This window comes from Anser cygnoides, chromosome 3, assembly GCF_040182565.1.
Source record: "Anser cygnoides isolate HZ-2024a breed goose chromosome 3, Taihu_goose_T2T_genome, whole genome shotgun sequence".
NCBI classification, from domain to species: domain Eukaryota; kingdom Metazoa; phylum Chordata; class Aves; order Anseriformes; family Anatidae; genus Anser; species Anser cygnoides.
Window position 1 is genome coordinate 16467424 of NC_089875.1, and position 27724 is coordinate 16495147.

Below are 27724 nucleotides of genomic sequence, written 5' to 3' on the forward strand. Positions count from 1 at the left end.
TGGGGGGGTTGACGGGGGATAGGGAGAGGGCTCATGGGTTGAGACAAGAACAATTTAATTAAGGGGGGGGAGTTGGGTGGAACTGAACAAAGACTGTCCAGAAGCAAAGAAAGAAGAATTTTTCTCTGCTTCCCATCAGCAAGTATGTTCAACCATGTCTTGATAAACAGGGCCTCAATATGCACAGTGGTTGCTCAAGAAGACAAATGTTTTCATAACCAAAGCCCCCAGGTGTCTTTCCCATTTGTACTGGGTTTACATGGCAAAGCCTTGGCAGTAGGGGACTGCAGGGGTCACCTCTGTGAGAAGAGTCCAGAATCTGCCCCATGTCAGATCACAGCTAGCTCCAAAAAGGAACCTGCTGCTGGCCAGAGCCAAGCCAATGAGCAACGTTGGTTGGTTGGGCCTCTGGGAGTGCAGACTGAAGAAATGGAAAAGCACTGTGCAACAGCTGGGAGAGAGGAGTGAAAAAATGTGAGAGAACCAGCCCTGCAGACCCCAAGGTCCGTGCAGAAGGAGGGCATGAGATGCTCCAGGTACCAGGGCAGGAGTTCCCCTGTAGCCTGTGGAGAGGCCCCTGGTGGAGCAGGCTGTCCCCCTGCAGCCCATGGGTCCCACGGCAGAATAGATCTCCATGCTGCAGCCTGTGGAGGAGCCCCTGGTGGAGCAGGTGAATCTGGCCCGAAGGGAAGCACCCCCCATTAGTTTGGAAAGGATGGCATCCAGTGGAAGGGACACTATGTGGAGCAGGGGCAGAGTGACCATGAAGGAGCAGCAGAGATGAAGCATTACAGACTGACTGCAGCCCCAATTTCCTGCTCCCCTGCATTGCTTGGGGGGGGGGGGGGGGGGGGGGGATATGGTTGGCCCTTTTGGCTGCCAGGGCACACTGTTGAACTTGTATTCAACTTGCCATCAAGCAGAACAACCAGATTCCCTTCTGTGGGGTTGCTCTCCAGCCTCTTGTCCACCATTCTAACCATTCTGTAGATACATCCAAGATTGCTCTGTCCCAGGTGTTCTTCCTATTGGCAGTGATTGTCCAGCCTTTCAATCTGCAAAGATCTCTCTGCAAGGCCACTGTACCCTCAAGGGTACTCCTAACTTACTGTCATCTGCAAACTTACTTAGTATGCATTTGAGGCTTGCATCCAGATCATTTATAAAAACATAAAGAGAACAAAGAAAACTGGCCCTAAAATGGAGCCCTAGCAAAACCCCACTAGTGACTAGACACCAGCATGCTGTAACCCCCCCTTTTCTATAACTCTTCGGGCTTGACCTATCAGCCAATTTTTCACCCATTATATTATGTACTTGTCTAGCTGTATGCTGGACATTTTGTCCAGAAGGATACTATGAGAAACACTATCAAAAGCTTTACTGCAATCCAAAAAGACTACATCAACTGGCTTCCCTTGGTCAATCAGATGGGTAACCTTTGCAAAAAAAGGAAATTTAGTTAATCAGGAATTTCCCCTTGTGAACTTGTGTTCCCCGTGACCAATGGCTGCACTGTCTTTCAAGTGTTTTTCAGTAACTCCTAGAATAATTTTCTCCATAATTTTACCAGGTACTGAAGTGAGAGTGACAGGCCTGTGATTACTAGGGTCTTCTTATCATTGTTGAAAACTGGGACAACATTTGCCAGCTTCCAGTCCACTGGGACCAATCCAGATTCCCAAGATCATTGAAAAATAATTGAGAGAGGCCTCATGATGACATCAGCCAGCTCTTTTAGTACCCTGGGAAGAATCCCATTGGGCCTGTAGACTTACGTGCTTGTCTCACAGAACACGGGGAGTTCTCTTTCTGCATGCGTAGTCATGTAGCCTTCGGGAAAAGGTGTTTTTGTTGAAACTGTGAGGTTCTCATTTCTAATATCTGAATATTATTTAGAAGGATTCTCATTTTACAAACAGCCTCTCTTTGCAAGACTATATGGAGAAAGCAAATGCAATTTGTTCTTCCAACTTTACAAACTTAGAGATATGTAATAATTCATTCACAAACGAAATTGAGACTCCTGGCCATGATGGAATTGTAACAGCATAAGTAGAGGAACAAAAACTCGGTATTTTCCACAAAAAAAAAAAATCATCATCATTATTAAATATTTGAATTTCAGATAGTCTGAGGAAATCATCAGAGTTAGAATCCTGTTTTAAATTCTTAAATTATAGAGAATACTTATCTTACATAATTCTCATTTTCACAGGTATTTCATCCTTGGGAGCTACACTCTGAACTATTTCTTTTAATTATTTTTACAGTAATGATCTAAACCATCTGCTCTTCTCTTCTGCTTAAGGTTTTAAAACCAAAAGTTTTGGAAACTGAAAAATCCCTCAAGATATGCACGCTCTGCAGTTCTGACTTGATTAATGCTACGTAGCTAGGCATCTGCTCCTTGTTCAGTCCAACTTAAGGTATTGGTAAGATGGTTTCCTACAGATCTCAAAGAGGTTGAATGCCAGGTATGGTGGTAGAAATTACTTTTATTAGGTTTCTACTTATTCCTTTATTTTCTGTATATTGTTTTTCTGTGGATCTGTTCATGTTATTGCAAGCAAAATACTATACTTTAGTCTTACGTCCTGTACAGACTTGTTTCTTAGTCCTTTTTTATTGAAAGGGGAAGATGTATTTTCATGAAAAATTTCCTAATTACTTTGTTTTTCCAGTTCAGAAATTTAACAGCTTTCTGGAGGATAAAACCATGTCTAGATCAGGACTTTCCAGGAAAAAATAAAATAAAATCACCCACCCACCCTTCCCCAAATAAAGCTATGAAAGTACCTTTTTGTTAACCATATGTAAAAACCGATTTCTTAATGCACATTAAATATTTGAAAAAAAAAAAAAAGTTTTTTCTTAGGTGTAATTCCCACAAAAGCCTTACATCCCGTGTTTGCTTTTTATAAATGAACATTTTTTTTTATAAACACATAAACACATTTCCTTCTGTTCTGCTAAAGGTGCTACAAATAGGCAAAATTAGTTAACTCACTCTTGAGGTTAAGGATATTTTAAACATAGAAAGAAAACAACTTTTTCCCTCAGCATGCAGTGAGCAAATGCAATTTTAGGAAAAAAAAAATCTGACATATTTAAGACTAAGCAGATAGATAGTTGTAGTGCCCACAAACTGATCCACTAGTAATGAGCTCTACAAAATGTTTCAGGTGGTCATAGGAAAATGCATATGGTAAAGATAAAATTTATTCATTCTAGAGGGATATTTCTTCAATAGTCAAAGAGGAGATAGATTCAGTTCAGTCTCACAGAATGAAAACCGAAATCAAGGAGTTTTGAGGGAACTAATCTTGAGAACAAATAGTAGGATGGATAGCATGGATTAGGAGGACAAAGGAACTTTTGTTGCTCAGTTTCACTTTGAGCACATTTTAGGAGATAACTAGTTCAGGAGGAGAAAATTTAAGTATAGATTTTGAAAGATGATGCACATTACAGCTAATGGATAGATTTTTCTTTTATTATTAATGTTATATTATTCCTTTTTTTCACCCATGAGCTTTTGTGAAGATCTTTTTCAGTAGCTCTCAAGAGAACTGCAACAAAAACCGAGCCCTGCAAGTATTTGTAGTTAGCTGAAGAGCACTTAGAGAACTTTGATTTCCAGCATCCAATACTGTTTGTGCAATGTAATTTTGGTGTGCTTTTTTTTTTTTGCCCAAATTCAAAAAATGGTTTGTGTTCTACTGTGGTGTATGGCAAGGTTATCAAGTGTTATATGTTCAGGCAGATAAAGCCTGTTCATTTGTAGGTTAGTAGGAAAGGTGAAGAAAGAAATATATATGTACTGTAGAATAAGGATCGTGAAATAGATGACTACTTGCACTTGAGTTGACTGTTAAGGAGGCATGTTTGCACACCTTAGACATCGAGCATTCTGATTTGTCACCAACGCATCTGTAGTGAGTTCTGAAACTTTACAGCATCTGAAAATCGCTTTTATACAGCTGACTTTAACAGGAAAGTTTTCTGAGTCATCAAAGAAGGGCCGGAGGGCAGACCCGGGGAACTATAGGCCTGTCAGTTTGACCTCAGTGCCGGGGAAGCTCATGGAGCAGATTATCTTGAGGGTCATCACGCGGCACTTGCAGGGCAAGCAGGCGATCAGGCCCAGTCAGCATGGGTTTATGAAAGGCAGGTCCTGCTTGACGAACCTGATCTCCTTCTATGACCAAGTGACGCGCTTGGTGGATGAGGGAAAGGCTGTGGACGTGGTCTACCTTGACCTAAGTAAGGCTTTTGACACCGTTCCCCACAACATTCTCCTCAAGAAACTGGCTGCTCGTGGCTTGGACTGGCGTACGCTTCGCTGGGTTAGAAACTGGCTGGATGGCCGGGCCCAGAGAGTTGTGGTGAATGGAGTCAAATCTGGTTGGAGGCCGGTCACTAGTGGAGTCCCCCAGGGCTCGGTACTGGGGCCGGTCCTCTTTAATATCTTTATCGATGATCTGGATGAGGGCGTCCAGTGCACCCTCAGTAAGTTTGCAGATGACACCAAGCTAAGTGCGTGTGTCGATCTGCTCGAGGGCAGGAAGGCTCTGCAGGAGGATCTGGATAGGCTGGAGCGATGGGCTGAGGTCAACTGCATGAAGTTCAACAAGGCCAAGTGCCGGGTCCTGCACCTGGGCTGCAACAACCCCAAGCAGAGCTACAGGCTGGGAGATGAGTGGCTGGAAAGCTGCCTGGCCGAGAAGGACCTGGGAGTATTGGTGGATAGTCGGCTGAATATGAGCCAGCAGTGTGCTCAGGTGGCCAAGAAGGCCAACGGCATCCTGGCCTGTATAAGAAGCAGTGTGGCCAGCAGGTCGAGGGAAGTGATTGTGCCCCTGTACTCGGCTCTGGTGAGGCCGCACCTCGAGTACTGTGTTCAGTTTTGGGCCCCTCGCTACAGGAAGGACATGGACGTGCTCGAGCGAGTCCAGAGAAGGGCGACCAAGCTGGTGAGGGGTCTGGAGAACAAGTCTTACGAGGAGCGGCTGAGGGAGCTGGGCTTGTTCAGCCTGGAGAAGAGGAGGCTCAGGGGCGACCTCATCGCTCTCTACAGTTACCTGAAAGGAGGCTGTAGAGAGGTGGGGGTTGGTCTATTCTCCCACGTGCCTAGTGACAGGACGAGGGGGAATGGGCTAAAGTTGCGACAGGGGAGTTTTAGGTTGGATGTTAGGAAGTACTTCTTTACCGAAAGGGTTATTAAGCATTGGAACGGGCTGCCCAGGGAGGTGGTGGAGTCACCATCCCTGGAGGTCTTTAAAAGACGTTTAGATGTAGAGCTTAGGGATATGGTTTAGTGGAGTACTTAGTGTTAGGTCGGAGGTTGGACTCGATGATCTTGAGGTCTCTTCCAACCTAGAGAAATCTGTGAATCTGTGAATCTGTAAAGAACTAGATTCTTTTAGGATCTTGGAGTGAATGATTTTTGATCTTACCCTTTTGAAACAGTATTAATCCTTTCAGAGAAGGGACATGAGGTGTGGAGGAGCCTGTAATGGCTCTTACAGTTCATTTAAGCAGATGTACTTCCAATCTCCTAGCCACGGGCAAGAACACCTTCTGCTAGATCATGTTGCTCAAAGGCCCTGCCAACCAGGCCTTAAACACCTCCAGAGAAGGGGCAACCACAACTTCCCTGGGCAACCTCTGCCAGTGCCTCACCACTCTCAAAGTAAATCATTTCTTCCTAATATCCAATCTAAATCTACCTTTTTTTTTTTTTTTTTTTTTTAGTTTAAAGCCATTATTCCTTGTCCTATCACTGCTCCCTGATAAAGAGTTCATCTCTAGCTTTCTTGTTGGCCTCCTTTAGGTACTGGAAGATCTCTATAATGTCTCCCCAGAGCTTTCTCCAGCCTGAACAACCCCAACTCCCTCAGCTTGTCTCCCTCACCACAGGAGAGGTGCTCCAGCCCTCTGAACGCTTTTGTGGGCCTCTTCTGGACTCAGTTTAATAGATCCATGTCCTTCGTGTGCTGGGGTCCCCAGAGCTGAACACAGGACTCCAGGTGGGGTCTCATGAGAGCAGAGTACAGGGGGACAATCATATCCCTCGACTTGTTGGCCATGCTGCTTTTGATGTAGTCCGGGACACGGTTGGCTTTCTGGGCTGCAAACATATGTTGCTGGCTCATGATGAGCTTCTCATCAACCAGCACCCCCAGGTCCTTTTCATCCGGGCTGCTTTCAATCCATTCTACACCCAGCCTGAATCTGTGCTTGGGATTGCCGCAGCCCAGATACAGGACCTTATGGACCTTATACTTGGCCTTGTTGGACTTTATGAGTCCACCTCTCAAGTCTGTTAAGGTCCCTCTGCACAGCATCCCTTCCCTCTAGCATATCAGCTATACCACACAGTTTGGTGTCATCGGCAGACTTGCTGAGGGTGCACCCAATTCCACTGTCCATGTCTCCGACAAAGATGTTAAAGAAGGTCTGGTGCCAATACTGACCCCTGAAGAATGTCATTTGTTACTGCTCTCCACTTGGACATCAAGCAATTGACCGCAACTCTTTGAGTGTGACCATCCAGCCAATTCCTTATCCACCATGTGGCCAACTGTCAAGCCTGTGTCTCATCTGTCTAAAGACATCAGATTAGGAGGGGCTCTTCAAGGGCTTGAGTGGTTTCTGCCTATATTTTGTAAACACGGCCTGGAAAAAAATGTACCTGTGGACCTCCTTTTAATCTTGCAGTTGTGGCAGAGAACTCGAAGTCATTGTGTGGAGGAACCAAAAGCCCCTTTTTAATTGTTTTCTTTTGTTACCCATAGCTTAAGTGCATGCATGTGTAACTGAACAGGTAGCTTACTAGGCAAGGAATACAGTGTCATAGTATTTGGTCATGAGGCACAGGATTTTTGATATTCATACTGCCTACACTGAAAAGAATGTATTTTGTTGTACAATGCTTTTTTAAAAAATGTAATTAGTATTGATTAATGGACTTATGTTAGCAGATGAGTGCTTCATGTACTAAAATATTATGCACGATGGTTTCATTCTTGCAAATCTTATATATACAAAGATATATGTGTAAATATATATGCATACACATTTGTATATAGAAGGATAGATAGCGTGGGAAGTCTCGTCTCAAGGATGATTTTTTTGTTTGCTTGTTTTTGAAATCTATCATGTGGGATCCTAAACAAAGCTCCAGGGTAGTGTGTTTTGTTTTATTTTTAGTTCTTATTTTGCTGAGTATAATTAGGAATAAAATTAACAATAGCTATAACAATAGAAAGATTAATGTCTGCCAAAGGGTAAAAGCTCCACATTTCTGCAACCCTCTTTAGTCACTGTTAAATGTGACTTCAAAATAGTATGTGTGACACAAAATGCTAAGAAACAAATTTTGCATGTCGTTAATGGGAAAATATATGTAAGTGTTAAAACAATCTAGCTTTGACTAAGGAGTTAAAACTCATTCTACAATGTAAACTATGTATTGAGTAAAAAGGGTTTCATTCTTTCACTTACTGCATGGACACGAAGTCATTGAACACTGCTGTATTTTCTTGGTTTTGAAGATGAGAGCATGGCAGTTTTGTATGGAAGGACTGTGGTATTAGTCAGAAAGCACGGACCACTGATTTATTTGTGGATATGACATGCACCTTTAAACCAGAGTTGTATCAGATGATTAGTACGTCTGAAATGGAACAGGGAGTCTCAGTTATATGCGTATTTAAATTCTGTATAAAAGCATAATTAACATAGACATGGTTTTCAGCCGTGCACTTGTCTATCCATTTATACTCTGCACATTTCCGAGTAGAAGTACAGCATTTTGTATGACTTCCTGTCTTGATTTCTGAATGACTTTATAAAGGGATCGTATTTCTTAGGCTACCTGTAGGCCTTTCATCAGGGATTGCAAAACATTTACCAAGTTACTCTGCAGATACTAATGAAGAAAAAAAAAGTTCAAATTACTTGTTTCACTAAAGCTAGATTAACAGTTTAGGATGAAAGTAAAATATACTAAATGTCTGTTCCTGCAATATCGTGTCTTACAATGTTTCAGAGTATTCAGGTATCACTGAGCATGCAATAAGGATAATCTAGTTGATGCTGTGACTGCCATTTAAAAAAAAAAAAGTAGCTTAGAGGATTGGAAGCTTGCCGATGTGACTCCCATCTACAAGAAGGGCCATAAGAAAGACCCGGGGAACTACAGGCCTGTCAGCCTGACCTTGGTTCCAGGGAAAGCTATGGAGCAAATCATCTTGGGTGAGATCACACGACACTTGCGTGGCATCCAGGGGATTGGGCCCAGCTAGCACAGGTTCACAAAAGGTGAACAAAAGACAGGTTGTTGTTGTCCAACCTCATCTCCTTCTATGGTCGTGTGACCAGGCTGGTAGATGAGGGAAAGGCTGTTGGTGTAGTCTACTTAGACTTCAGCAAAGCCTTTGACATGGTCTCCCACAGTATTTTCCAGGGGAAACTGGCTGCCCGTGGCCTGGACAGGTATGCTCTTCTCTGGGTAGAGAACTGACTGGAGGGCTGTGCCCAGCGGGTAGTGGTTAATGGAGTTAAGTCCAGTTGGTGTCCTGTTACAAGTGTGTCCCCTAGGGGTCAGTACTGGGGCCTATCTTGTTTTAATATCTCTATTGATGACCTGGATGAGGGGATTGAGTGTACCCTCAGTAAGTTTGCAGATAACATCAAGCTGGGAGGTAGTGTTGATCTGCCTGAGGGTAGGGTGGCCCTTCAGAGGGTTCTGGATAGGCTGGACTGCTGGGCTGAGGCGAATGGAATGAGGTTTAACAAGGCCAAGTGCTGGCTCCTGCACTTGGGCCACAATAACCCCATTCAACACTAGAGGCTTGGGGCAGAGTGGCTAGAAGACTGTGAAGAGGAAAGGGACCTGGGAGTGTTGATCGATGCTCAGCTGAACATGAGCCGGCCATGTGCCCAGGTGGCCAAGAAGGCCAATGGCATCCTGGCCTGTATCAGGAATAGTGTAGCCAGCAGGACCAGGGAGTTGATTGTCCCCCTGTACTCAGCTCTGGTGAGGCCACACCCTCGAGTACTGTGTTCAGTTTTGGGCCCCTCACTACAGGAAAGACATTGAGGCCCTGGAGCATATCCAGAGAAGGGCAACAAAACTGGTGAGGGGTCTGGAGCACAAGTCTTCTGAGGAGCAGCTGAGGGGGCTGGGATTGTTTAGTCTGGAGAAGAGGAGGCTCTGGGGAGACCTCACTGCACTCTACAACTTCCTGAAGGGAGGTTCTGATGAGGAGGGGGTCGATCTCTTCTCTCAGATAACTAATGACAGGACTCGAGGGAATGGCCACAAGTTGCGCTTGGGGAGATTTAGGTTAGATATCAGGAAAAACTGTTTGTCTTGAAGAGTGGTCAGGTGCAGGAATGGCCTGCCCAGGGAGGTGGTGGAGTCACCGTCCCTCGCGGTGTTCAAGAAGCGCCTGGAGAAGGTGCTACAAGATCTGATTTAGTAGCTTAGTGGGTAGTATTGGTGATAGAAGGGTGGTTGGACTAGATGATCTTGTAGGTCCTTTCCAACCTTGTGTTTCTATGATTCTATGTATGTAGATGACAAGAGGAGGCAATAACAAACGCACGCAGTATGAGGAATAAAATGGACGAGCTAGAAGTCTTGGCCCAGTCCCACAGCTACGACATCATCAGCATAAGCGAAACCTGGTGGAATGAGTCCTGTGGCTGGTGTGCTGCAATAGATGGTTACAGGCTCATCAGGAGGGACAGACAGGGTAGGCGAGGTGGCAGGGTGGCGATGTATGTGAAGCATAGGCTGGACTGTGTGGAACTTCAGGTCGGCGATGGCAAAGTTGAGTCCCCGAACAAATAAAGGGGATGTCATTGTGGGAGTCTATTACAGACCACCTGGCCAGGACGACAACGCCGATGAATTTTTCTTTGCAGAACTAAGAGATGCCTCAAGATCAACTCCCCTTGTCCTTATGGGAGATTTCAACTTGCCAGACATCAACTGGGATCACCACACGGCTGACATGAGCAAGTCCAGGAGGTTCATAAAGCACCTAGATGATAACTTCTTGGTGCAGGTGCTAAGGGAGCCAACTAGGAAAGGTGCCCTCCTAGATCTGTTGCTGGAGAACAGAGAGGGTCTTGTGGGAGACGTGGCAATTGGCGGCCGTCTCGGTCATAGTGACCATGAAGTGGTTGAGTTTAGAATTTATGGTGACAGAAGGAAATCTGCCACCAAACTTCAGCCCTGGATATGGGAAAAGCAGACTTCAGGCTGCTCAGGGAACTAGTTAGCAAGGCCCCCTGGGAAACTGCTTTTGAAGGCATCGGTGTCCATCAGTACTGGTCAATCTTTAAGCACTGCCTCCTAAAAGCACAAGATCAGGCGATTCCAAAATATCAGAAGTCAGGCAGTTGGGGCAGAAGGCCGGCCTGGCTGACCAGGGAACTTCTACTGGATCTTAGGCGGAAAAAGAAAGTGTACGGCTGCTGGAAGGAGGATCAGGCAACGAGGAAGGAATACACGGATGCTGTTTGTGTTTGTAGGGAGAAAATTCGCAGGGCCAAAGCCCAACTAGAGTTGAAGCTGGCCATGTCTGTGGGAGACAATAAAAAAGGTTTTTTTTAGATATGTGAACAGAAAAAGGAGAACCAAAGAAAACATAGGTCTGCTACTAGATGGGGAGGGTCTCCTCACAGACAATGACATAGCCAAAGCAGAGACATTTAACACCTTCTTCGCCTCTGTCTTCAACACTGATGATGGGCTTCGGGACCCTGGGTGCCCTGAGTGGGAGGACCATGACGGTGGGAATGACAAACTCCCAACCGACCCTGAACGTGTGTGGGAATTGCTGCTCCACCTGGATCCATACAAGTCCATGGGTCCGGATGGGATCCATCCCAGGGTGCTTTAAGAGCTGACTGATGTCATAGCGGGACCTCTCTCAATTATTTTTCAACGATCTTGGGAATCTGGAGAGGTCCCAGTAGACTGGAAGCTGGCGAATGTTGTCCCAATTTTCAAGAAGGGTAAGGAAGAAGACCCTAGCAATTACAGGCCTGTCAGTCTCACGTCAGTACATGGTAAAATTATGGAGAGGATGGTCATTGAAATTATTGAAGCGCAGCTGGGGGACAATGCAGTCATTGGTCCCAGCCAACATGGGTTCATGAGGGGTAGGTCCTGCCTAACAAATTTGATTTTCTTTTATGATAAGATCACCCATCTAGTCGATCAAGGGAAACCAGCTGATGTGATCTTTTTGGACTTCAGCAAGGCTTTTGACATGGTTTCCCATAGGATCCTACTGGACGAAATGTCCAGCATACAGCTAAACAAAACCATCATATGATGGGTGAGCAATTGGCTGACGGGCAGGGCTCAAAGGGTTGTGGTAAATAGGGCCACATCTGGCTGGCGGATGATCACTAGTGGGGTCCCTCAAGGCTCCATTTTAGGGCCAGTCCTCTTCAATGTCTTTATAAATGATTTGGATGTAGGACTAGAAGGTGTTTTGAGCAAACTTGCTGACGACACCAAACTTGGAGGAGTTGTGAACTCGGATGGGGGTGGAAAGGCCTTGCAGAGAGATCTGGACAGACTGGAGAGCTGGGCGATCACCAACCACATGAAGTTTAACAAAAGCAAGTGCCGGGTCCTGCACCTGGGACAGGGCAACCCTGGCTATACATATAGACCGGGCAATGAGACGCTGGGGAGCAGCCCCGCAGAGAGGGATCTGGGGGTTGTGGTTGACAGCAAGTTGAATATGAGCCAGCAGTGTGCCCTGGCAGCCAGGAGGGCCAACCGTATCCTGGGATGCATCAAGCACGGCATTGCTAGTCGGTCGAGGGAAGTGATTGTCCCACTCTACTCTGCACTGGTCTGGCCTCACCTCGAGTACTGTGTGCAGTTCTGGGCACCACAGTACAAGGAGGACATTAAACTGTTGGAGAGTGTCCAGAGGAGGGTGATGAAGATGGTGAAGGGCCTAGAGGGGAAGACATATGAGGAGCGGCTGAGGTCACTGGGCCTGTTCAGCCCGGAGAAGAGGAGGCTGAGGGGGGACCTCATCACAGTCGACAACTTCCTCGTGAGGGGGAGTGGAGAGGCAGGTGACCTATTCACTGTAAACACCAGTGATAGGACCTGCGGGAATGGTGTTAAGCTGAGGCAGGGGAAGTTTAGGCTGGACATCAGGAAGAGGTTCTTCACCGAGAGGGTGGTCGCACACTCGAACAGGCTCCCCAGGGACGTAGTCACTGCACCAAGCCTGTCTGAATTTAAAAAGCGATTGGACTGTGCACTTAGTCACATGGTCTAAACTTTGAGCAGACCTGTGCAGTGCCAAGAGTTGGACTAGATGATCCTTATGGGTCCTTTCCAACTCGGGGTATTCTATGATTCAATAAATTATAGTCATTGAACCACACGTGTAGGCAGAAAGATCAGGGTGGTATGAATGTAGATCCATCAGGAAAAGTAGGTCTTACCCTTTGAATTTGCTTGGAGCCACCAGAATTTATACAGAGTCCAAGTTCAGCCAGCAAGAAATAAACAAATAGCACACTAGTGGTAATTCTGCAGGGAGTAAAGAACACAGCTGGAAACCTATGCAGGTTTCATGATTAAAGTCACCTGCATAATGTCATGTTGCATCTATATTAGCACAGCATAGTTTGTTGTGTCACTTCAAAGATATTACAGAATAAAAAGAATCAGAAAAGGGCAATAAGGTGTTGTATGGCTTCTGTTTCTCAAAGAGAAGAAGTAACCTTTACTTCATCTAAAGAAAATGTAGTAGAAGCTTGATGTTAAAAAATATTCTTATTTCCAGAGAGAAATGACACGTGTTATCAAGCCTTGTGATCATGTGCCTTACAAGTACCAAAAATACAGATCAATAAATTGTTTGACGGGTTCTTGAAATAAAACTGTCTACATCTATGAAAAACAGAGGTATGAACAAGCACCTGTCAAGACAGTTTTGAAATTGTAGGATACCAATAAAAGATGTGGCTGTAGGGGAAGTACTGCTCTGCACTGGTCCTGCATTGATATTTGCTTCAGTAACTTTTCAGCACGAGGTGTGATGCTGAGTCTTTGGTGAGCTGTAGGCCTGACTCATACCACTGCTGTTGGGCTCTTATCCAATTTCACTGTACTGGGTCTATATCTGGGCTGAAGATGAGTATCTGAATTATTTCCAAAAGTGTTTCCTGTTGTGTTTGATAGGAGTTTTGGGTGCAGTTTTCCTGTAACTGCTCACTGTAACTCTTGGTCTGTTAAATTATTCAGAGAAGGACTCCTTGTCCTCATCTTGCATGCGCATATTGAGTATGAGACAATCTGAACATCTCATATTAAAAACATTCTATACCATCATATAAGAACTGTTGTGGAACCCCACTGATTGCTTGTACGTTGGTGCACATTTGATCTTTTGTTTGCTTTTTACCTCTATATGTTTGAATGATGTAGTTATTTTGGTGCTTCAGCAGAGTCCTGCATTGGGAAAGTGAAAAATGGAGGATAAAGGAAATACTCTCAACAGAGTTCAGAAAGGGAGAGGCCAAAGCATTGACTGAATATTGCAGCTGATCAATGTTGGAGTCTTTGCTGAAGCTGATGAAAGGGAAAACAGGAAGAAAAATTGTAGAGTGCCTCTCAGGTGGCTTGCAGATTCCTGGGTTTTAGACTCGAGGAATAATTTCTGGTGTATGGTAAAATAGGCTGTGGAATATAGTCTTTTTTCTTTTACGTAGAAGTAAAAAGCATTTTTCAAAAAGGCATCAAAAAGGATTTTGCTGCTGTTTGATAGTATGAATATAGAAGCAAGATGAAAGACAAATAATTCTGTGAAAATGGCACCTCTTTTTCAAATGTTTTACTTAGCTCTAATCTTGATAGGAAGAGTCACTACTCATTTCTTACAGTTTGTATTATTGAAATAGAAGGACATATCTTGTTTATTTTATCTGTTTTGCATTACATATTCTTTGCAAAAATCTATGTTGGAATATTCTTAAGTAGGGAATAAAGAGCAATTTAATGGATAGGAGCTTTAGGAGTGACAGAAAGCTATGACCCATAACCTAAGAACAAAACAGAGCTGAAGTGCTTTGACTGTTCCTTGATACTTCATGCAAAATTACCAGAACTTATTTTTTCTTTGTAAGTTCCAGGGTTCTGTCTCATGAATCTTGACTGCAATACCTCACTGGAAATAGAAAACAAATAGGGTCCATCTTATGGGTGTCTGGAAGTAGAATCATTAGAATCATTAATCATAGATTCATTAAGGTTGGAAAAGACCTCTAGGAAAAGCAGAGCCTATGACCTATGGCGTCATTTTGAATAAATATCTTGGTTTTCAGGTAGAAATTTTAAAGATTTAAATGAAATTCTGCTGTTTACTAAGGAAGCGAGGATAGTTTTTTGTTTTTGGAAAAAAAAAAACAACACAAAAAACCCCACCCAAACACACAAATATTGATGAACAGACTTAGTAGATAACTACTAAACCTATGAAAAGTAAATAAATTTTGGAGGGATGTGAGGGAAGAAAGGAAGAAAAGACCAAAAAAGACCAAGAGTTTGCTTTCTTTAAAGTTCTCCTCTCCACACTGGAAAAAATATTTATAATCAAACAGACACAAACAATGTCACTATTTACTTCAGATGTGGGGGATAAAATCACATCTCTAATCAATGGTATGTCAGTCTGAGTTGTTAAAAGATTAATTGAAATGGTACGTAAAGAAAAATATACAAAAAAAAAAAAAACAGAGTAAGCAGATTTCCTTCTTTGAGGAAGTTTCTTATTTGGGCAGTTTCAGCCATCCTTCCAGCTCAACATGTGTGGAGATGCTTGGAGAGATGAATTCAATGCTGCTTGCAGTCAATACCAGCGTTAGGAGAGCACCTGCTCCTTGAGTCATGGTGGCTCCTTTGCCTTCAGAGCTCTCTATTCCATATGTTCCCCAAGTGAAATTTGCCCCATTAAGATATAAAAGGGACTTGGTTAGTTAAGATTTGATGTTTCCCATACATGTAGAGAATTTAGTAGATTGAAATCAGATTTCACTGGTCTTGCTTGTTTTGAAAAGTTGAGGGAAGCTATTAATGCTTTATAAGTATAAGGTGCTAATCCTTATTAGTTCATGGATTTTGCTGAGTTACTCTAGGAAGAGAGATTACAGTCGTAACCAGCAGATTCTGGCAGTATAAAACAGTTTCTTATCTAAAGAAGGAGATATTGCATTTAATCTTCAGCTATTTTTCTAGGGCACTTTGGTGGGGAAAAAAAAGTTTCTGATTAGGCTAAGCTTTGCATTATTCCAAAGGTATGGTGACGGATGCTTTCATAACAAATGGAGGAATACATAATGTATATGACTTTTCTTGTTCATGTTTCATGGGCTTGTAGTGGGACATTTTACTTGCATACTGATTGTCAACATCTTTTTAACGCTATTAAGCGCTTTCATGATGTGCTGATATACCACTTGCTTGGCACTTTGAACTTGTTAATAAACCACATTTTAAGAGCTGTTCCCCCTTTTTTTCTTTTTAGTATTAAGGCTTTAATTTTTTGTGTAATTGAGAAAAATTCTGACCCTGATATGTCCTAAAGCAAAGGTGGAGGAAAAAAAAAATGTTTTATGTAGTCATTTAAAAATAAACTCCTTAAATGCATCTAAACCAGGAAAAATAACTTGTTGTTTAAACATGAACCAGTTAATATAGCAGAGATATTTCAGTCCAGTAGAAACTAAATGCAGATCTGGGAATTATCAGTACATCAACTTTACTGAAGTCCTGTGGACCCAATATCTTGATCAAAACATACTGTCAGGACATGAGGAAGTTTTACCCTGCTTTGAATGTTTGCAATTATTTTCCTTCCATCCAACTTGCTCTAGACCAGTTTAAGTGTTTTTAGGGAGAAATTTCTTGGTAAAGCAGCAAAATATGAGTAATTAGGTATGTTCTTGTCCAGATGTAGCAAGCATGCCACAGCATTCTGGAACTGGAGGAGCTGGGAGAAACTGTATTTTTCAAAATAATGATTAAAAGTCCTGTCAGACTGGACAGCATACATATATACACATATATGCATACATATATATGTAGTGTATATATAACAATAAATCTGTGAGGCAAAGTTAATTCCACTGTTTCATATTGCAGTTAAAATTGGTATCTCAGAACCTCCTAAGTAAGTCTGTGCATCGTATTGTGCAGCTTTTCTAGTCTAGTCCCAGGGCTGCAGGTTTTTCTTAATTAGTTTTAACTAGTTGGGATTTATCCAGACTTGAACTGAATTTTTAAAGAACTCATCCTTGTAAATAGGAGGCTTCTAACCAACCGCTACTCCCTGTGTGAAAAATAATGATTATCCCAAGATCCTAAAGTTAATGTTGAAATAAACAGATGATACAGTATCAAAAACCAGCTAAGATGGGAATACCCTTGAGTCAAAGTTTTCCAAGGAAAAGCTGTTAGTTCCCAAGATGTCATGGAAGACAGTTTTGAAGTTTCATCTAATATACTGTCCAAAGCCTGTATGACTCTTAAATGCAAGTGTTGACAATCATGTTATCAAAACAGAAGGTGTTGGTAGAGGAAGTAAATCTTTCTTTGTTCTTTCTATTGCATGATCAGTTTGTTTAAAAATAAAAATAAAAAAGTTTGCTACAGATAAGGCAGATGCATATTTCTGCATATATACTTTGAAAATATTTGATTCTAGAAATATGGAATGAAAATAAAAGCTAACGCATAAAATTATGATAGACTCTATTTCAGATGAGAAGTAATAGAGAGTTATGGGAGTACACCAACTAGATTTCAGGGAGGGTTTTGGGCATCTGCACATGCAAACATCAAAATGAGTCCAGTTACAGAGAAAGAACACGGGGCGTGTGACTGTATTAATTTAAGATAGAATACCTAAAGAAGTTAAATGAGGACATGACCATGCTATTCAATGTAATGCAAAAATTGTGGGCTTTGGTACTTTATGGTCAAGTTTTTTCTTGTTGCTTGTTTCCTGGAGAACCTAGACTCAAACATGTTTCCCATCTTGGTTTCAGATTTTTTTTTTTTCTGATAGGGTTTGGGTTTTTAACTCAAGCTTGCCGTAGGTAATCTGTATGAGTTTTTTCAAAGATGTGGAAATACTAGTTCTGTTCTTTTGCTAGTAGCTATCATTTTTCTTAAACATAGCATTTTAGCATACAATAACTTAGAACTGCAGTGGGTATCTGTAACCCCACCAAATTTTATTCATAAATGCAGTTATTCCAGAATAAGGTTGCATTTTTCTCAGTGAACATGTATGGAAAGCAGTCTGGATTTGTACTTTATTCTAGGTTATACATTCATATATGTATATACATTATTTAAAAATTGATACCCCCTTTTGTAAAGGATTATATTTCAGTGCAGCTAAGTCTGGGAATGTAGCAACAGTGGTTTTCATGTACCAACTGTTCTTATTCAATGATAGGAACCACAGAGATTTATACTTTTACTGGGTATGTTATTTATAGAATTGAGTGATGTTTCTTTCCCCCATAGTTTGCTGACTTTATCCATGTAAATACTCAATTCTACTACTTGGCTCTGTCAGATTTAAATTTTTCTGTAAGTTGAGGATAGTCCTTTGTAACTGTGCATTTCTGTTGTCTACCTGATTCTTCACAAATCTGAAAATTCAATTTGTGGAGGGCTAAGTTTTAGTCTGATTCCATCAGGTTTCCTCCTGCTCTATACCTGGTATTTTTTTTTAGCTAAACACAGAATTCAAGTTGTGGTGGTTACACCCTGCTGGGCAGCTAAACACCACAACCGCTCTGTCATCCCCTCTCCTCAAAAGATTCAGTGGAGAAGAAGGTATGACAGAAACAATAAAAACAGCTCACAAGTTGAAATAGGGATAATTTAATTAAAGGGAAAAGATGTTATCTTCTGCCCATCAACAAGTGATGTTTCCAGGGAAGCAGGGCCTCCATACATGTAGCAGTTGTTTGGGAGGGCAGATAATGAGAACCCCACCTTCTCTTTTCCCTTTCCCACCTTTCATTGCTGAGTGTGACATCACATGGTATGGGATCGGTTTAGGTCAGCTGCCCTGGTGATGTCCCCTCCCCACCTCTTGCCCACCCCCAGCCTGCTGGCTCTGGGGGGGGTTGGAGGGAATCCTGGTGCTGTGCCACTATTGCTTACTAGCAGACAAAACACTGGCGTGATACCAGGGCTGTTCTAGCTACACGTGCAGAGCACAGCAGTGTATGGGCTGCTGCAGGGAAAGGTAACTCTAACCTAGCCAGACCCACTACAGTTGTGTCTTTGCAAATCTGAATACTCCAGTTTTTCTTGAAATGATTTGATCCTAAAAATCATGCCTGCTGTCCTAAACTGTTGAAGAACCAATACATTCTTTGAAGTGCTTCTAAATAATATATTAAAGCAGAGAAGTTAGTTTTTTTTGTAGATCAAACAGTTGAAAAAGAAAGCTCACCCCTGCCCCAGTGATCAGCACTTTTTAAGATGGGAATTTAGAGGTTGAAGTACACTTTTTCCAAGTGCATTTTGGAGTCCTACTTCTGTGTTTATTACAGATCTGAACTCTTAATTTTGTATATCTGTTTAGTAACTGTTAAATGTTTGTGTTGAATGTGACTATACCATCACTGGGAATGTATGCAATTTGGTGAATAATACTGCATTGAGGGGTTGCGTTCTGGTTTTTAAATGGCAGCTTAATTGCCTTCAATGTTTATTTACTGATGATGTAATGATTGAGTGTATTGAATTTTTTTTTCTTTTAATAGAATGAGAACTGCTTGGGACAAAGTAAAATTTCATTTCATACATTCAACACTTCCTCCCCTCTCCCCCCCAAAACCAAAAAACCCTACAACCACAAAAAAGCAAACAATAAAAACAAAACAAAACCACTCATACCACATTAACTGTAGAGAAATCATGAACTAGACCAGACAGTAAGGTTTGGCCACAGCAGCATATTTACTCAGGAAAATACTATTCTTTTCTAGTAAGAACATTGCAGCTTTTCTAGGATTCAGTGACCATCTGTTGAAGCTTACCTTTTCAGCTGGGTACTTAAGTGCTTTCTTTAATAAAGTATTATGTTATGTATTTCATACTTACTGAAATATCTCTTCTTTAAGGTGCCCAGGACTGAATGTTTGTGAAAAAAACAATACAGTACCTTCAGATAAAGCATTACATAATAAATTAAAAAAAAAAAGAAGAGTTGGTCAATGTTTTTGTGTGAACACATTTACATGAAGACTGGCAATATGAGTATTTCTATGTATGAAAGTGGGTGTATGCGTACGGCTGAACTGCAAGTAGGAAGAGATCAGCACTCCTTTCTGCAAACCTGGGTATCATACAGATGAGGTGAGCACCAGAGCTTCTGTGGGAGTGACATGTTGCTATTTTACTCCCACTTCGTATTTGTCCTGTCAAGATAATCTTTTAAAAGGGTAGTTTTCTTATTTTTATTTCAACTTTTAAAATACTTTTGTATCTGGTACTGACAGTGTGAAGAATTAAATGTCTCTAATAACCAGGCACATAAGAATACTGTATCTATAACATTATTTTTGTGGAGAGGACAAGGTCTGCTGTATCAGAAAGCAATGTTCTTAAAACTCTTTATGAATTACATGCTTTGCTGAAGTGAGCCAAATCCTTGTCATAATTGGGTGGAATTATAAGTTTGTTATTTCAGGTACTTGAATAATTGCTTCTCTCAGAGTTACACATTGAGGATTTGAAATGGGAAAGAATAAACATCATCAACAACAAAAATCGTTTTAGTCAAAATAAAACTTCCATCCCCTAGGATGGTTGGCCTGAAGCTATCCCTGACTGGGTGTTACCAAGTTGCTCTTACAAAGAGAATTTGGTACTTTTCTCCCCACCAGTGTTCCAAACAATCTTCCTATGTGACTGCTTCTAATGAGTATTTCTGACAGATGAAGAAGTGAAATGCCGTTTTCTCATGCATAATGTGGTATGCAGTATTGCACACAGACCTTTAAATTTTCTGTAAAGGTTTTTCTCTGATCACTGCACTAAAATACCACCTTATTTACAATTAAATGGAAAAACTCCTTGTTGTCAAACTCTTCCAGCCAAGCACTTTAAATGTCATCAAAAAAAAAAAAAGGAAAAAGAAGAAAAGTTTGATTCATTTTTTTTTTTGGTTGAGATTCACCTTCACCTGTTACCTGATTTAATATCTTAGTGTTTGCATGGGGCTTAAAGGAAAAGGGTGACAACATGAAGCAATAAAACAGCTTGCAAGTCCTGGAAGGTTCAGAGAAATTCAGTCTCTCGTTAAAGATCAGAGGAGTTGATGGCACTCAAAGGCAAACCCTTAAAATTCAATTAAAAAAGAAAAAAAAACCACAACCATATAATTGTATTTTGGAAATCGCTGTTCTGTTCTCTGTTAAAACAAGTTGCAAGTAACTGAGTAAATCAGCGTTTTAGATGCTCCAGCATTCAAACTCTCAGATGGCATATGATCATCTTAATGGTCATGAACTGAGTAAGCAAGCAAGACATCCTGTTAAAACAAGTTCTTTGGGTTCTTGGGAGAGAAACTGAGATGTCGTATGTTTCCACACACAAACATTAAACTCCCCATTGTTACATGTTTGACATCTTTTTTTTTCTTTTTTCCTTTTTTTTAAGTGACATGATATGAGGGATTTGGCATTGCCTTTTTTTTTTTTTTAATTTTAGTAGATGTATATTTGTAAATGGGGGAAAAATAATTTCAGAATTAAAATTGCATAAACTGTAGCAGGTATGGTGACTGACTTCAAGTGCAACTGGAATAGATAAAAGTTTGGAAATTACATGATCAAACTTATGTCGTTGCATAACTTTACCCATCTCTGCAACAAGGCTAAGTATTTCCAGCCTGTGGATTTTCTAGCTTTGACAATCATGCTTTCTTTAAATTGTCTGTTACGCTTGAAAAACATCCAGTATAGTAAGTCTTCACCATGCTTTTATTCATTAATGCTTTGTATTCTGTAACAATTTCAGCAAAAGCCTTTGTAGTAGACACGTAATGCAATTAGCTTTAAAAGAGCATAACAGGAACATCATGGATAATTCATTATCAAGGTGTTAGTAGTACCCAGATGGAAATTATATACTTGGCAAAAATGACCACTTGATTGTAAAGGACCTTGAAAATTTTTTTGTGTAGTTTGAGTTGCTGCGTACCTGCCTTTTCAAATTTGGCAACAGCTAGCTAAATCCCTTCTGAGGCCAGGTCCACCAGTGCAGAGAACTGTCTTTTAAGTCTCAGTTAAAAGTATGTGTGTCTGTAAACACCTAGTAGTAAATTCACATTGATGGCTAGCTAAAATCCACCACACCACTCTTTTACTCTCCCTCCTCAAAGAGAAAGGGGGGGGGAAATATGATGGAAAGGGCTCAGGAGTTGAGATAAGGACAGGGAGATAACAATTATTGTAATAGGCAAAACAGACTTGGCATAGGGAGATTAATAAAATTTATTGCCTGTTACTAAGAGACTAGAGCAATGAGAAACTAAAAGCAAACTAAAAACACCTTCCTGCCCCATCCACTTTCTTCTACCTCCTTCCCTTAAGTGATGCAGGGGGTTGCGGGGAAGTGAAGAGGGCTGCAATCAGTTCATACCACATTGTCTCTGCTGCGCCTTCCTCCTCACTTTCTTCCGTGTTCCAGTGTAGGGTCCCTCCCATGGGATGCCATCCTTCCTGAACTGATCATATGTGGGCTTCCCACAGGCAGCAGCTCTTCAAGAACTGCTCCAGTATGGGTCCGTACCATGGGGTCCATCAGTCAGAAGCAAGATCCAACATGGGTCCCGCCACAGAACTTCCATGGATTTGCAATTATGTCTTGATTTATAATCAAACCCTTAATATTTTAAAGTTAATTATAAAAGAACAGACTTCAGTAATCCATGTAGCTGTCATATTAAACATACAACAGCTAATTTACTATCATTAAGAATTAATCAAAAATAGCTAAGTAAATACTAGGATTTAAAAATTCAGCAAGCAAGAACGTATTTTGTTTTGGACAGAGAGTCTGAGTTCAAACTCTGTATAAAATACATAATAGCAAGCAATTTTTTCTAATAATAACGGTGTATTTTTTCCACTTTTTTTTTGTATGCACCATTGCATATAAAATTGCAGACAAGTCTTCCTGATAGTTTTGTAAAAACTATAAACAAGCCAAGCATATAAGTACGTTAAAAATGCTATTCTATTAGAAAAGTGAAACTGCAATGTCATAGCAGGATATGGATTCAGTTATAAACTTGTATAAAAACTGCTGTTCTGTCTGAAACAAAGTGATCATAATTGCAGACTCTCATGTAAACAAATTGTGTGCAAGAGTTTTTACCCAGAAAGTGTGGTTACTTTTTAAAGCTATATTATGTGATGTACTTATGCCTGATATTTAACTCTAGAGGTACAAATGCTACATTTAGAAATCTGCATAGAAACAAGGTTTTGTTAATTTAGTTCCTGGAGTTTGACAGCAAGTATTATTTTATTGTTTATTTTATTATTTCATTATTTATTTTATTATTTTATTATTTGTTTATGTTATTCGAGATACTAGAAGGGGAGGATTATGGCTGCTAACCTCAAGGAGAATTTTTATGTCCAGAATGAAGTTTTAGAATTATTTTGTTACAAGAGCAGTTGAATGATAGGACTGAAAGGTGTGGCTGAGCTGCTACCTGCTTTTTGTGTTTCTTGCTTGATGTCATGCCTGGGATCCCATAGCTTGTGGGAAAAAGGCTATGGATATAGGATCCTATATGTGTGTGTGTATATATATATGTATGTGTATATATATATGTGTGTGTATATCCATGAATATATATATGTTATATATATTTTCTCTCTCTCTCTCTCTATATATATATATATATTATAGGAAAAAGGTATAACATCCACACTGTACCACTTATTAGGTTGGCTCTTACGGCTTCTTAGAGTGATGCTCTTTTTTCATTCTTCCTCCATTTCTAGTTCACCACTGAATTAGATCGTTAACTGTGAAGAAAATAGCTCTGTCGAATCAGTCTAGAGGATGGGTGAACTTTCTCTTCAGCCTAAAAAATACAGTAGCAAAGCCCAGGTGTCAAATTAATCTCACATGGGAAGATTTACAGGAGAATTATTGTTTCTGGGAGCAGAATATTATTCTGACCAAGATGGCATTCTCCTTTGGTATTCAAAAGCCAGACTAGGAGCTCCCATTCTCTATATTTATGCTTTCTGAAGCAGTCGAATGCACTAATGAAGCTACTTTGTGAAGGATTTTTATGATGTTCTTGTCCTCTTTAAGTCCTGACAGAGCTTTTCCAATTCCAAGGCAAGTGGACATGTTAATATTCTCTTTTTAATATGGAGGGCCATTGAAAACAATATTTTAACATTCATAATTACTGTAAAACTGTAGCTTTATCAATTTGTAGTAAGTATCTCCAAATAATGATTTAAATGCAATAAAGTAAGATTCTTACATGCTGAATTTTGCCTTTTCGTCAGTATGAGACAAAGCAACTGGAAATTAAAATTATATGTACCAGAGACAGAAAGATACCCCAGTGCTATTATTGTGGGAAGCATTAAATATGCGGAGTTTCAGAAGCAATGAAAACACAAGCCAATATACTTTGTCACAGAATGTGTATATAAGATATATAAGTATATATCTTAAAGATATGTAAGTATATATCTTAATAATTGGGAAATAATAAAATGGGAAAGGAGGAAAAGAACTGAACTTGAAGGATGTCAGCAGTCTTCACTACCTTAATTATATTCTTTCATGTGTGTAGAGGAGAATTTTGTAAATAATGTGTTATCTTACATGCAAATGTTAAATTTCTATTTCTCTTCAACTAGAAAACTGCTTTATGGCTGTCACTTTTGTAAGGTAATTATATATGTGGTTGTGGGACTTTTTTTTTTTTTTTTACTTATATTCATGCAGTCCCTTGGTGTAAGCATTGTCATAATGTAAAGTATTGTTATTTGGCTATTCCTCTACAAATGAGAAACCGCATACGTGTCTTAGGTGTGCTAAAGCAAGCTGCATTGTACATTCTTTCGTATTGATGAATCAGATGAAGTTAGTGTCTTCACTTTCTTAAATAAAATTCTAACTAAAAAAAAGGAAAGCAAGCAGTAATGGTTACCTAGAAAACTTTATGAACAAATATGAACAACTGAACTTTAATGCTATGGTTGTTTTCTAGAACCACAGAATGGTTAAGGTTGGAAGAGTTCTCGGGAGGTCATCTGGTACAAATAGCTTGGTTGGACCCTTACTCAAGCAGGGACAGCTACAGCAGGTTACCCAGGATGGTTTTTGAATATCTCCAAGGAGGGAGACTTGTGTTCGAGTTTGTGCCCCTTGCCTCTTGTCCTGGCACTGGGTATCACTGAAAACAGCCTGGCTTGGTCTTCTTTGTACCTTCAGGAATAGAAATTGATAAAGAAACACACCATCCCATATCCCGCCCCGAGCCTCCTCTTCTCCAAGCTGGAGACGAACCGTCCCAGCTCTCTCAGCCTTTCATCACAGGAGAGGTGCTTTGGTCCGTTGGTCACTGTGGTGGCCCTCCATTGGACTCTTTCCGGTACGTTCATGTCTCTCTTGTACTGGGAGCCCTGGAACTGGGTAGAGTATGCCAGATGAAGCCTTGTCAGTGCTGAGTAGGGCAGAAGGGGAAAGGATTACCTCTCTTCACCTGCTGGTGATACTTAAACTAATGCAGCCAAGTATGCTGTTAACATTTTTAGTGACAGGGGACGTTGCTGGCTCATGTTCAGCTTGGTGTCCACCAGGACTCCCAGGTCCTTTCTGCAGAGCTGCTTTCCAGCTGGGTGACCCCCAGCATGTTCTGGTGCCTGGGGTAGTTCCTTTCCAGGTGCAGGTCTTTGCACATCTCCTTGTTGAACTTCATGAGATTCTTGTGAAATTGCTAATTAAAATCAAAAGTTTCTGAAATGGACAGCTATCTGGCAGATATCAGTATAAAAATGTAACATACAGCTTCACTTCCAGAGAAAACCAGGGTATAGTTTCTGAACAAAAACTTTATTATATAGAAGCTGACCTGTTATTTATGCTTTTACAAACACTAAATCCTACGTAATTTTTGAAGCTTGCTTACCAATTCACTTATGCAGGTGGAATTACCAGGGTAACAATGTCATATTGCTGCTTGAAAGTGTTTTTATCTTTTTTTTTCTTTTGCTGAATGAGAGGCAGGCATCTGCGATGATATGTTCTGCATTTGTTCTTAACATGCCACTTGCAATTTTAAGGAAGATTAAGAGAGATTCTGTCTGTCCCGTCTTCTCACGTGCTGTATTCTTAAAAAGGAAATAGAAAAGTTCTTCTTATGATACTAATGTACCTGACTGCTCAGATTTTTGCAGACAAATCTTCAGTCACTGAAAACAGTTGTAGTTTCACTACATTTCCATGCTGGCAGAATATGTGTATCATATGGGTTATGTGCTTTGTGAAGATAAAAAAAAAAAAAAAAAAATAAAGGGAAGAAGAAAAAACATAACAGTGTGTATGCTGGAGGAATGGGAATGAAAATGGTTATTAAGGAAGTGTCACAAAATTAAATGATATCAGTGTTGGGTTTTACATTCATGTCTTTGAATTAACTTCAGATATATAGTTTGATGGATGCGTATTTGTATAGGTAGGGAGATTAATTTTTATTTGAAGAACTTATTATGTTGCTCAAAATGCAAAAACAGCCTCCCACGTGGCATGATTAGCCATGCTCTTATCTGGTTATTCTGAATGAGACAATGAGAAATACGTATTTGCACCACAATATTTCATGTCACTATACCTTATCCCCACCACCTCCCCAAAAACATACTCAGTGGTGTTTTGTTTTTTTTTTGAGCATGTTATCAAGATCCTTTAAGTGAACAGTAGACATAAATTCAAGATCATTTCTGAACCGTGATGTTAAACTGCTCTTGCAAATAAGTAGACTGTACTTGGGGTGGTATGGTTCTGAAGGGGACCTGGGTGCGTGGCAGGTTGCCTGGCACTTACTATGATATTCTAAAAGTGATGCTTGAATGTCAGTTTTATGAAAGGAAAGTATGAAAAATGTTGGAGTGTGATTCACAGAAAAGATATCTTGATTCTTTTGAAGCTAATGGAAATAATGTCATGGATTTTAGAGAACAGACTTTTTTCCATATTTTCTTTAGATTTGTTAGAGTGACAGCCCAACTCAATCAATATTCTGTCTGCCCTAAATATTAATAATGACAGTTGTACCAGGTTTTCATAGTGGAAGACTGTGATACTGACTTCAGGGTAAGAAAGTTGTCTAGAAAGCTTCTGGGGGGTTGTGTTACTGTAAAGCATGATGCAAGCTGTGTGACATGGGAGCAAGCTGTTGGAAGTAGTTCAATTAAATCACTGAACAGTTACATTGTAAAATATAACTCCTTCTCTATTTTCTTATCTTTCATTGTTATTACTTACAAATCTAAGGTTGCAAAGTTAAATTTCTGTGGAGGGTCCATAAAATAAACAAGAACAAAATAATGTTAGATGAGTGAATTTTATTCCATGTGCTAAATTCTATTAAGATGTGGCTTTTCACAGTCTGATTAGAATTTTAAATATGCTTGGGAATTGAGAAGAAAAATGAAGTAGTTGCATTAAATTAAAAAAAAAAAGTCTCCAGAGCAGCTTCTTAGAGACAACATTTTGCATTTTGACCTTGAAGCAATAAAACTGCTATTAATGAAGTACTATAATACAATACAGTGTGTAACAAAGCAAAACCAGCAAAAGAATTAAGGAAACAATTAGGTAAAAGGACAATACTGATGGTAGTCAGACATGAAGAAGATCTATTAAGTAGAAATTACGTTGTGTTTTTTTTTTCCTATAGTATAATTAATTTTAAGATTGTAAGATTTTATTTTGAATCTGTTCTAAGTTAAGAAGGAAATAAAAGATTCTGAGGGCCTAGAACCACTGGCAGCTGGAAATTCTATGAAGTATTTCCAAATATTTCTGTAATTGTTTTTAGATTCCAAAATGCCCCAATTTAGTATCTTGTTATACTCGTATTATATATGTGTGTATATATATATATATAAAAATAAATACTAAATACTCATAAATACTAAATACACATAAATACTAAATATTCAAAAATACTTTTTACTAGCATTACAGCAAACGACGCAAGATTGTGAAATGAGAAGCAGATCAATGACTACATTAAATAAAAATGAAAAACTGTCGAAGCCTGGAAATTTATTATAATGAAGATCATTCCAATGTCTCTCTGAGAGTAGACAGAATATGTGTAAAAATTCATCTATTGATTTCATATAGTTGTGAACAGGGAGAGTCCCTCAGGTTCACGTGACTGAAGTTAATATTGATTTGGCTGCCAACATAAAGTTAGTATTTTTAATATTTAGTATGTTTAGCTTAATATTGCTATTTTAAGTTTGAATTAAGAAGACAAGAAAATAGCTGTTGTCTATCAGTTAATGTGTTCCCTAATGAACTTGGTTTATTTGGGAAATGAAGGTATTGAAATAACATCATGGTTTAATCATAATGTTA

At 40.2% G+C, this 27724-nt stretch overlaps 1 protein-coding gene across 28 annotated transcripts in view; it reads left to right on the plus strand.

The window, feature by feature from the left end:
* The window catches only part of NRXN1 (neurexin 1), a 736316-nt gene that overhangs the window by 190183 nt on the left and 518409 nt on the right, over positions 1-27724 (plus strand). The window lies entirely within an intron of this gene.